We start from the raw sequence: 12,211 nt of genomic DNA, 5'->3' as shown, positions 1-12,211 counted from the left end.
TTTTAGTACTGTTGTACTGGGGTCCTTTGATTTGTTGGCACCAACAGATCTGCTGTTTGCAGAGACTGCGATCTTCAGCAAGCATCAGGCATTGTTACTTTGGCCGCTGGATTGGACTTTTCTAAGAGGTTGCTGAAGGTGTTACAGCATTGTAACACTGATGTGAATAGAATAATGCTGTAACACCTGCAGCAACCTCAATATACTATGTTTCCCCAAAAATAAGACACTCTCATATTTTTATATTTGCCCCAAAAAATGCGTTAAGGGTTATTTTCAGGGTAGGGCTTATTTTCGGGGAAACACAGTTTGAGGTTATCTGCCCCAAAAAATGCGTTAAGGGTTATTTTCAGGGTAGGGCTTATTTTTGGGGAAACACAGTTTGAGGTTATCTTTACCACCAAAAATTAGACTCTTCCCCCAGGAGAATCATACTTACCTGACCCCGGAGAAATGTGTTGCTCCCAGGTGCTCAGCGCATGCTCCCTGCAGGTCTTCTCCACAGCAGTTGTCCCCTGCTTCCAGCCAGCCAGCACTCGGCGGTCTTTCTTCTTTCTTTTGGGGTGTCTGCTTTCTGTAATGAAATGTCCTGCAGTATTCTTTAACTTTTTATCTACATGGAAACTTCATTATTCAACCGCATCTAGGGCTTATTTCCAGGGTAGGGCTTATATTTAAGTCTTACTCCAAAAAGACCAAAAATACCTGCCAGGGCTTATTTTCGGGGAAACACGGAAGTCAGCCAGTAGATGGATCCACTCTGTGATGGTGTGATATGAGGGGTTGTGTATCATTTTGTGTATGTTCATATTTTAGGAGCATTGCTCCATTTTTTTCTGTGTATTCCTTGTCTTGTCTGCAGGTTAATTAACTTAGCTCAGTTAAAGGGAACCAGACATCAGGATTTTCATGTATAAGGTGCAGCCAGTGCAGTACTGGCACTATCATGCACAGTGTTTACATACCATTAGGGTGCAGCTCGGGTGTTTAGTCAGTGAAATCCATCTTTATAAAGTTTGAAAATTCGTGCACAGTTTGATTGACGTGTGCACCTCTCTCCTAATGTCCGGGCGTGTTATGGACGTTTATCCCCGCTCCCCTGCCGCCTGTTCCTCCCTGTCACTGGCCGTATGTAAATTTCTCTCTTCAGAAACATGGTGCCGGAATTGGCACCTGCGCATAGCGCTTATCTCCGGCGCCATGTTTCTGAAGCCCGCTGTACTTAGTATTTTGCAGGAGAGGGCAGCGCATGCGCCCTTGCTGCTATAGATCCCGTTGTGACCGCGGGAGCGTGCGTGGTCACAACAGGACTGCAGAACAGCTGATGAGAGGATGCGATTGCAGCTAATCGCGTCCTCTCATCAGCTGTTCTGCAGTCCTGTTGTGACCACGCGCGCTTGTGGTCTCATGCTCCCCGGGTCCACAGCAAGCCAGTGTGAGCCTGCAGTAAGCTGTGTCCCTGCGTGCAGAGAGCTGGCTGACAGCTGCTGTCTGCACATTCGGCCAGCATTTCTGCTGAAGACAAGGAGGAGGAGCACAGGGACTGATGCTGCAGAAGGTAACGGGGAGACCGGAGCAGGACTGGAGGGTGAAAGCCTGACAGGGGTGACCTGGGAGGACCTTTCTGTCCATCTGTCAGGTCAGATGGCACAGAAATCAAAGAAGAAGGATTAAAGCGGCGGGAACACAACTCGTGCGGCGTTGTCCATTTTAGATAGTGGAAGGGGAACGGGGACCGGGGGAGGGGGTGAGGAGACTTTGGCCACAACGGGAATCGGGGGAGGACTTTTATCTCCCATCTGACATGTTTGATCATGCCAGATTGGAGATAAATCATTCATTTACCAGCGCTGCATTAACTTTCACGTCGTCACTGTTACATGGTTTGTAACGGTGATCACGTGACCGGGAACCGGAACAACTGACCCGCGTTGTGATCTCCAGGGTCACAGCTACCCCCAGTAGCTGAAATCCCACAGATTTTCCGACCCTGGGGGCGCTATACACCTTTTCCTGGGCGTCATGAAAAAGCAGAGCAAAGAAATAAGTACCCTCTTCTGCTGCCATTACAAGGCGTATCGGAGGTCGTTAAGGGGTTAAGTATGATGTATGTTATATTCTTGTGACACGGTGCATTCCTACCATGTTGGTGTCTTATGTTGTAGATATGCTTTTGTCGCGGGCGGAGGAGGGGATGCCGCGCTCTCCCACTGCTCGGGTCCGGCTGCCGCTGCGGCTGCTGCGGCCTGCTGCTGCTGCTGCTCGGTGGCTCGGGCGATGGACCGGATCCCGGGGACTCGAGCGGCGCTCCTCGCCCGTGAGTGAAAGGGGATTGGGTTTTGGGATAGTTTATTGTCCGTGACGCCACCCACGGTTGTGGTGATTAAGTGGACACCACCGCTGCTCTGTCTGGGGAGCCCGGGAGTGATGGTATGGAGCAGCCAGTTGTTGATTTGCCCCTCCGTGGGTAGGGGGTTTGGTGGTCCCGGGGCCCAGTGATGGGGTTGGTATGGTGGACAGGTGGGTATGGGGCCTGTGGAGGAGCAGGGGCGCAGGGGCAGCGCTGTGCCGCACGGCACAGAGGTACTCACTCAGCCAGTAAACACGACACAGTTCTCGGTAAACAAACGGCTGGTTGGACGGGTCCCTCGGACGGTTACGGTGCTGATGTTCCCTGCAGTTAGCGGTGACGGTCTCTTCCCTGCACCTATGTAAAGTCTTTTTGGTAGCGATGGGTTCCCACCGGTTACCCGCTTCCCGACCTGGACATGAGCCGGAGGAGCCCCTCTCTTGCCCGCAGGCGCTGACCCTGGGAAACTGGTGCCTTGGCGGTGTCTCCCCTTAACGGTCGGACTGTTGCCTTCAATCGGGACTTGGTTGTTAGGAGACAGAGGTCCCCTTCACTGACGGATTTGGCAAATTATGGCGACTCCTAGCCTTGCCGGTATCCGAAAGGCCCCTGCCCTGGTGCTGACTGTTCTTCGTAGACCGCTCCGGTACCGCCGGGTCACCACCCGTCCGCGGTCCTTCCGGCAACCTCCAAGCAGTCCCCCTGCAGACTATCACCGCCGTCTGCTGACCTTGCTGTCTCAGTCCGGGGCACACACCCGGACCCACTTCAGGCTTTCTTTACTGTTCCTTTTCTGTCACCACTCTTACTTAGTCTTCCACTTTAACTCCTCTCTCAAGCTCCTCTACCACTTCCTTCTCCTTCACACTCCTAAACTCATCTGCCTGGTTCTTCCCGCCTCCAGGGCTGTGAACTCCTCGGTGGGCGGAGCCAACCGCCTGGCCCACCCCCTGGTGTGGACATCAGCCCCTGGAGGAAGGCAACAAGGATTTTGGTTAGCCTTGGTGTTCCTGCAGGGAATGTGGGGTGTATGTGATGTTGTGACCTGTGACCCCTGGCTTGCCCAGGGCGTCACACTTTTAGCCCCCTCTAGCACTAGGACCTAGTGAGACTGCTACGTATAAGCTATTGCTATGTGTGTCTTTCTTATTATGATATGCTCCTTACATTATATTCCAAAGTTATATATAAAAAGTAACAATCGGACTAAAAGATAGAGAATGGTATTTATTTATTAGAATTATTCTGATAATGGATGGAATATGTAGCAACATCCTGTCTGGAGCTGACGTTCTCATATCACTGCATATGGTGGAATCGGGGTCCTTATTAAACAGATGCGGTATCTGTGCATCATCTGGGAAATCTCCTGAAAAGATGAAGAATAAGTTTATTATACCTCATCTATAGATACATGTTAAAAAGTAAATACAAATACACTGGAAACTGAAAGAAAGCAAATTTCAATACATTCTTACATAAACTGTTGGTCATCCTGATCCCATCCCATTTTAAAGGAATTTAGGATGGTCTCTTCTCTTGTCTGCCCCAGTTATGGGGTCACCAGGTCAGGTGAATTCTTGAACCCATCCGTTCATTTTGAAGACTTATTAGAAGCAATTTTTACGACATAGGGGGCAACTAGGGCTCGAGTGCAGCCAAGTTAAGATGCAGCCCTGGTGGAATCTGTGTTTGCATGGGAGGACTGCAATATTCTCTCCCATCTCGTACTGGGTCATACAAATTACACAAGATTCAGCCTCCTCCTGCGCTGGTGTAAACTTTGCAGGGAAAGTTTCAATTTGTAGTGTTCTGCTGGCCTGGGAATGCAATCTTTCCTCCATAGGTGGATTTTGTGGTGCTGGTGCGGGTGGCTGCCCCTGTGGCATCATCTCTCCCATTTCCTGCAGCGGAATGAGGTTGTTCCATAGACTGTTTTCAGGATGAGGATATGCAGGGAATCTATCATCTGCAATCTCCCTGAATCTCCCTGAATCCCAAATAGCCACAGGGCTAGCTGGGAATAGATCTGGTGGTCGGAATGTAAATTCTGTGGTGGTGGCTACAGATCCACTTCCTTGATAGCCATCATCACTATCATCACTATCATCATCACTATCTTGAACAAGAAACTGAATGGGTCTGTGGCTAGTTATAATGAAATTTGATGGTCGAAAATCAAATACAGTAGTGCCTACAGATCCACTTGATTGATAGTCATCATCCCTACTGGTTTCTCCTGTTGTTATGCTGGGAGATGGCACCCCCATGGTTCTGTAGCTCTGTGGGGTGGGATTTGGGGTCCGAAATGAAAATTCAGGAATGGCCGCTGTAGATCCACTTGCAAGGTGGCCATCATCCCTGCTGCTGTCTTCCGCTGTTCTGGAGGGTTCGACAGGAACAAGCCTTAGTGGAGATCTGCTTCTATCATTGCGTTCTTGTCCCATGTGCCGACTAGGAGCTCTGGCCCGTCTCTCTCTCCTAGCAGTGACAGCATTGGTAGAAGGTCTACTCTGAGCTCTCTGAGAAGAACTCAGTCTATGGGCAATTATTTCTTGGCCTGTAAAGACATAATTTAGTTAAAACAATACTTTTAGGACAGTGGGGTGAACCATGCTGCTAATATGAGCTTTACAGGTTCAGAAACTCTAGCAAACATGGTGTCAATTTTGTCCTCAGTAAAACTGTTCAGTATATCACTTTTCTTTGGACATCACAAGACAGACTTGGAACCATGCAAATGGTAAAACTACCCCCAGCCTTTCTTGTCCCCAATGCTGCAGAGGAGCTTTGGCCCATGTCCCCTTTTCAGCAAAGATAGCATTGCTATCTCCTTGATGTCCAATGCTAGAAAAAGGTCTTCCCTGATATTTTCATGGAAACCTCAGTCTATAGTTTCAAAAAATGTCATATGCTTCACAATAGATATATAGATACAGCCAAGCACTAGTATAAAATTGTGGTAACAATTAAAATATAACCTTTATTGGTTAATGGTTAAAAATATCAAACCACACAACAAATACGGTTGTAAAAGACAACCAAGCAAAATGGAGCACATGTAAAGCTCCTAGTATCACCATGGAAGGACAAGCCTCACACGGGGGGGGGTGGAAAAACTTCCCACCGCGGTGATAAAGAGACAAACAATCCTAACCAGGTTGTCAAATACACAAACTGAGTTATATACACAAGACAGTATAGTCGTATAGACAAAAACTCGAAGGATATACAAAGAAAACTATTAGTTGTCCAATATATAGAGGGGGGGCCAAATATAACAGCCTCACAGTACCCCTCAATTGGCAACCATCTGACCTGATATGCTCTTAGACCTCCCAACGCGTTTCATAATATGCTTATTCCTCAGGGGACTGTGGTCAAAAGAGAGCTGCAATAATAAACAAAAGGGTCAGGTTGCTATTCAAGTACAATTGTAGCAAAAGAGAACGTATATTGCAAAAATATCCACATGTTTTTACCTTCAGTAAAGCAGACCTCCAGCATGTTGTGTCTGGGCCTTGGCATACAGCACCAGACTTTCAAAACTCCCACCCTTAAATATCCTGTGGGTGTGCAGAGGAACGCCCTCCTAATCGCAATAGGGCTAATGATAATTATCCACCACATGTAGGGAGGCGTTCCTATGCTCAGGAAATAAACACCCCAGGAGTGTGTGGGCGGAGATATACTCCTATCGTTACTCCCATTCACAGCTCCCAAATACAAAGAAATAGGGCTTTCCCCGCGATTACGTCACGGGAGCACCGCCCACCTCGGACACACGCCGAAGGGGGCGTGGCCAAGGTTCCATCCCACTTACTATTGCCCCAGCCAGCCACTTGTCACTAAACGGCGTAAATATAAAGCGACCCATATCCGGTCGCACAGTAATTGCCTTACCATGATGCTGGTTTTCCACCCCCCCCGTGTGAGGCTTGTCTTTCCATGGTGATACTAGGAGCTTTACATCTGCTCCATTTTGCTTGGTTGTCTTTTACAACCGTATTTGTTGTGTGGTTTGATATTTTTAACCATTAACCAATAAAGGTTATATTTTAATTGTTACCACAATTTTATACTAGTGCTTGGCTGTATCTATATATCTATTGTGAAGCATATGACATTTTTTGAAACTATCTATTATTATTATTGGAATAGCAGGTTTCCTCACGACTGGCCTTGACACTGGCAGTTGGGCTCAGGAAGCTAAGGAAATATTTTCTGAAAAAAGCTTTTCACAACCTAAATACACTCCCACATATACGGCTGCATTTAAGGAACTCACTAGAGTCTATAAAAACCAGATCACCTCCTGGTGGGAGGTTCAAAGCTTTGAAAGCTATATTAAAGCCGACATTGTTCCCCGCCATCTTCGAATTTCTCTTCTCCCTGGCCTGAGATACAAGAATTCTACCCTCCTCGATAAATGGGAAAGGGAAGCGACCAATAGTTCCATACAGTTTATGAAGCTTCTTTTAGAGGAGGAGAAGATAACTCTGTCTGCTCTTTCAGTACAACTGAGGGAACAAATTGAGATTACCAAGAAGTTCTCAAGCGAACCAGATTTTGCCTCCAAAGAGACTTCTTTACAGGGGCAATTAGAAAGGTTCCAGTACCACCTAAAAGAGCGTAAACACAGATACTTTGTACGAGACCTGCAGGAGTTTAAGGATAGGAGGGCCTACCTATTTTCTACATCTAGGAATACCCCTGCAGGTCCTGAGACAGATTTCTCATCCACAGACACCGAGGCCTCGGACAACGAGAAACGTAATAAGAACTCCAGAGGGAGACAGCGTGGCCGAGGGGGAAGAGGAAGGGGTAGAGGTTTTCATAATGAGAACTCAGGAGTTCGTTTTTTAGATCAAGGGTACTATCTGAGAAGTCAGTCTCGAGCACCCAATCAAACAGACAGCCACAGGTTTTGAATCTTTCTTCACGCACCTTAACCATTGAAGAAATGTGTGTGCTTAGTAAGGGTCTTTCTTTTGTTCCCACCTCAGACTTCCAACTCTTTGACGGCATAAAAGATTTACATCTTTTTGCCAGGAAGCTTAAATGGCATAAACATTTTGTAAAAGAAGAGAAACGTGCCAGCAAGGAGTTGGGGGTTCCTGAAACTTTGTTGGGGGACATACGACTGCTGTATCATCTATCGGACCCTGATTCGAACCTGGGTGGTGAAGGTCCTTTCACCACTTTGAAAAACAAGAGCAGCCGTATGCCTCCTAACTTATTCGACCAGTCGACCATTGATGTCTTCGTTGAGCAGATCTCAAGGGACTTTGAATCTCTGGCTCGAGAAAAGAGACATAAGAGGTTTAATCTGACTAAATCTGAAATGTTGGCCCTCCAGACTCTTGAACACGATCGCTCAATCATCATGAAAAGTTCAGATAAGGGGGGCAATATTGTGGTACAGGACGTGGCACATTATAAGGAGATGTGTCTTTCTATTCTTCAGGATGCAAATAATTATAAGAAACTTCCGAGTAATCCCCTCAAGGATTTTAAATCTGAACTCAAGATAATTTTATCTGAGGGCCTGAGGGACAAACTCATAGATAAAAATGAGTATGAATTTCTGCTTCCTGCACATCCCACCTTGGCCACTTTTTATTGCCTTCCTAAGGTTCACAAAGGCCTCTCCCCCCTTAAAGGCAGACCAATTGTGTCTGGGGTGGGAGGCCTTTGTCAGAACATTGGCACGTACCTCGACCAGATTCTCAAACCTTTTGTGGGGGCCCTTAACTCATTCACCTTGGACTCCACAGATTTTCTGAGGAAAATCGAAGATGTGGAATTGGATGAGTATACCATCCTATGTTCAATAGATGTAGAGGCATTATACTCCTCTATTGTACATAAGGATGGCCTGAGAGCAGTGGAATATTTCTTGAAGGGTCGGGGTTGTCAATTTTTCAAACATAACGATTGGCTTCTCAGGTTGCTTGAGTTTTGTCTCACCAGGAATTTCTTTTTCTTTGACGGGTTTTTCTTCCACCAACTCAGGGGCACCGCCATGGGTTGTCCATGTGCACCATTTTACGCCAATCTGCTCCTGGGTTGGTGGGAAGAAAACCTGATTTTTGGGGAGGGTTCCAGTTATGATTTTAATAATATCGTCCTATGGACCCGCTACATAGACGATGTTTTCGTGCTGTGGCGGGGGACGAAGTAGACTTTTGCGCAGTTTGTCTCAGACATCAATCAGAACCCCCTTGGTCTTCATTTTACGGCAGAGAGCAATGAAAAGGAGCTCTCTTTTCTTGATATCCTGGTTACAAAACAGGCGGATGGCACCCTTGCCACAAGTACTTTTCGCAAGCCCACTTCATCAAATTCGCTCCTGCGCTGGGAAAGTAACCACCCTAGACCCCTTAGGGCAGGCATCCCGAAGGGCCAATACCTGCGGGCACGTAGGAACTGTTCGACCCCCTCGAATTTCTCTCACCAAGCAGAGGATTTACGTAGCCGTTTCAGGGAAAGAGGTTATCCCGATCAGGTCCTTTCCCAGGCTTTTCAGACGGCACTATCAAGAGATAGGACAAGTCTATTAGTTCCTTCATCAAAGAAGGAGGAGACAATGGATGGCAAGTTCCGCTTTATCACCACCTTTAATAACTGCTCCACAGAAGTACGCAGGATCCTCGAGCGACACTGGGCCATCCTGAAAATGGATGTAGATATTGGTGATATAGTAGGAACCCTTCCTAAATGCACCTATCGGCGGGGTCGCTCCATTGGTGATAGGGTCGTACACAGCCACTTTGTGCGTCCTAAGGAAATCAGTTGGTTACATTCGGACCTTAAAGGATGTTACAAATGTAGTGGCTGTGTCGCTTGCCCACATATTCGGACCGGTAAAAGCTTCTCGAGCTCCGTAACGGGAGAGACTTTTCAGATCAGAGCGTTTATAAACTGTCGCTCGAGAGGCGTAATATATAAGGCAAGATGTGGCTGCAGTCTTGAATATGTGGGCAAAACAAGTAGAGAGTTCAGGAGGCGTGTTGGAGAACACCTTAGGGATATAGCCAACAAAAGAGACACCCCGTTGGCCAAACATGTTGAAATGGCACACAATGGGAACATCGCTGGCCTAACATTTATGGGCATTGATCTCATTAATTATCCGGCCCGGGGTGGGGATTGGGACCATAGGATTCTCCAACGGGAATGCAGATGGATCCATACTCTTAGGACACAGACCCCATTAGGCCTTAATGAGATCCTCACTTTTGGATGCTTTTTATAGTTTGGTAGGGTCAGCGAGGGACTTTTAGGGACAGCCACCGTGGAACGGGGGCACCCGGTACCTTAAGGTGTTGTTACACTCCGTCGGTAGGCAGGAGCTTCTTAGGGCTAGTTTAGGGATCACTTCAGGAATCAGGGCTCCTTTTAACAATTGTGTCGTTTTTGTTTTTTGTTTTTGCTTTTTTCCATTCCTTAGTCTTTTTTCCCCGTGCCCTTGGTCACGGTACTTGTGTGGATGCCTGTCCTAATCCAATCTATATGTCTACCTTATATGGTTTTTGTTGGTGGGACTACCTGAGTTTACATATATAGTTTTCCTTCCTTTTGCTTGGGGCTGCATCTTTTCAGCCCTTATAATATTGAGGCTTGCCAGCTAATGTCCTCCCACGTCACAAAACATTCACAAACACCCCCCCCCCTTGGTTCCACCTCGGCCCCTATTTGCCTATACCTTGTATGATCTAGTATGTGGCATCAGTCATTAGTCTGTACTTGTATGACTGAAGGTGACATGTGGTATGTGGCATCAGCCATTAGATTGTACTTGTACGGCTTAAGGTGACCGCATTTTGTGTTCATGGTCACCTAACTAAATGCACGTGATCGGACACCGTGCTGCCCGGCCGTTGGGGGTGTGTCCAGCGTTTCCATGGTCACCGGATCGCATTTTGCGGCCGTGTGACCGGATGTCACGCTGGTTGCACACTTAACTCTGCTCGTTGTACATTCATCTGCATAGCCGCGTGACCGGATGTTGCGCGGTTTGCACACGTGACCTCCGGCCGATGTGCGCCTAGCGCCTCCATGGTTACCGTGTCACGTGCGCGGCCGCGTGACCGGATATGACGCGGGCCGTGCATGTGACTGCCCAGCATCATGGTGAGGCAATTACTGTGCGACCGGATATGGGTCGCTTTATATTTACGCCGTTTAGTGACAAGTGGCTGGCTGGGGCAATAGTAAGTGGGATGGAACCTTGGCCACGCCCCCTTCGGCGTGTGTCCGAGGTGGGCGGTGCTCCCGTGACGTAATCGCGGGGAAAGCCCTATTTCTTTGTATTTGGGAGCTGTGAATGGGAGTAACGATAGGAGTATATCTCCGCCCACACACTCCTGGGGTGTTTATTTCCTGAGCATAGGAACGCCTCCCTACATGTGGTGGATAATTATCATTAGCCCTATTGCGATTAGGAGGGCGTTCCTCTGCACACCCACAGGATATTTAAGGGTGGGAGTTTTGAAAGTCTGGTGCTGTATGCCAAGGCCCAGACACAACATGCTGGAGGTCTGCTTTACTGAAGGTAAAAACATGTGGATATTTTTGCAATATACGTTCTCTTTTGCTACAATTGTACTTGAATAGCAACCTGACCCTTTTGTTTATTATTGCATCTCTCTTTTGACCACAGTCCCCTGAGGAATAAGCATATTATGAAACGCGTTGGAAGGTCTAAGAGCATATCAGGTCAGATGGTTGCCAATTGAGGGGTACTGTGAGGCTGTTATATTTGGCCCCCCCCCTCTATATATTGGACAACTAATAGTTTTCTTTGTATATCCTTCGAGTTTTTGTCTATACGACTATACTGTCTTGTGTATATAACTCAGTTTGTGTATTTGACAACCTGGTTAGGGTTGTTTGTGTCTTTATCACCGCGGTGGGAGGTTTTTCCACCCCCCCCCGTGTGAGGCTTGTCCTTCCATGGTGATACTAGGAGCTTTACATCTGCTCCATTTTGCTTGGTCTTTTACAACCGTATTTGTTGTGTGGTTTGATATTTTTAACCATTAACCAATAAAGGTTATATTTTAATTGTTACCACAATTTTATACTAGTGCTTGGCTGTATCTATAAACCTCAGTCTATGGATAATTTTTGCCTGAGTTATAAACAAAATTCAAAAACATCTTTTTAAACATTGAGGTGAATCCTGCTGTTACTACAGGGTTTACAGTGAGGGGAACGCTAGCAGTGATTCAATGATTACAGTAAATTTGATCAGTGCATCCTGTTGACATCACAAGGCAGGGTTGGGACCAGACAGATGATATAACTACCCCCCAAGAAATAGAGATAGAAAGTGGAGAATGAACTGAACAATTACCCAGCAAGCCCCTGCCAGTAAGGCACAGATACTATGGGAATATTACTTTTTCTTCCCCAAATATGTCACTTACCTTGATTCACTGGTCTGGCCTGCCATGCCTCATTATCAGCCATAAGCTGCCGCAACTCACGGCGACTCATTGCTTTGTTTCTGGAGCCTGGGATGATGGTTTGTAGGAGAACTATGTTCTCTAGTGGCACCAGTGTTATTATGCCGATAAATCAAAAGGAATCAATACAGGAGTGCAAAAGCAAAATGGAGATTGAACTCCAAAGAGCAGTTACACTAAAGCCCACAAGGGGGCACACACACCAGTGAAAGGGTAGTCAGCAAGCCTAAGTCTAAACCAGGAAGTCACGTCTGAACAGGGGAGTGAGCAAGCCGTAAACAGGTGGAAGCACGAGGGTCAGGAGCCAAGAGGTCACGTCAAAAGCCAAAAAGAGGAAGCAGAGCCGTGGTCAGGAAACGTTACCGTAGTCAAAAGCCGGGAGAGCAAG

The sequence above is a fragment of the Anomaloglossus baeobatrachus genome, chromosome 1 (genome assembly GCF_048569485.1).
Source record: "Anomaloglossus baeobatrachus isolate aAnoBae1 chromosome 1, aAnoBae1.hap1, whole genome shotgun sequence".
NCBI classification, from domain to species: domain Eukaryota; kingdom Metazoa; phylum Chordata; class Amphibia; order Anura; family Aromobatidae; genus Anomaloglossus; species Anomaloglossus baeobatrachus.
Note: the sequence above shows the minus strand (reverse complement) of the source record.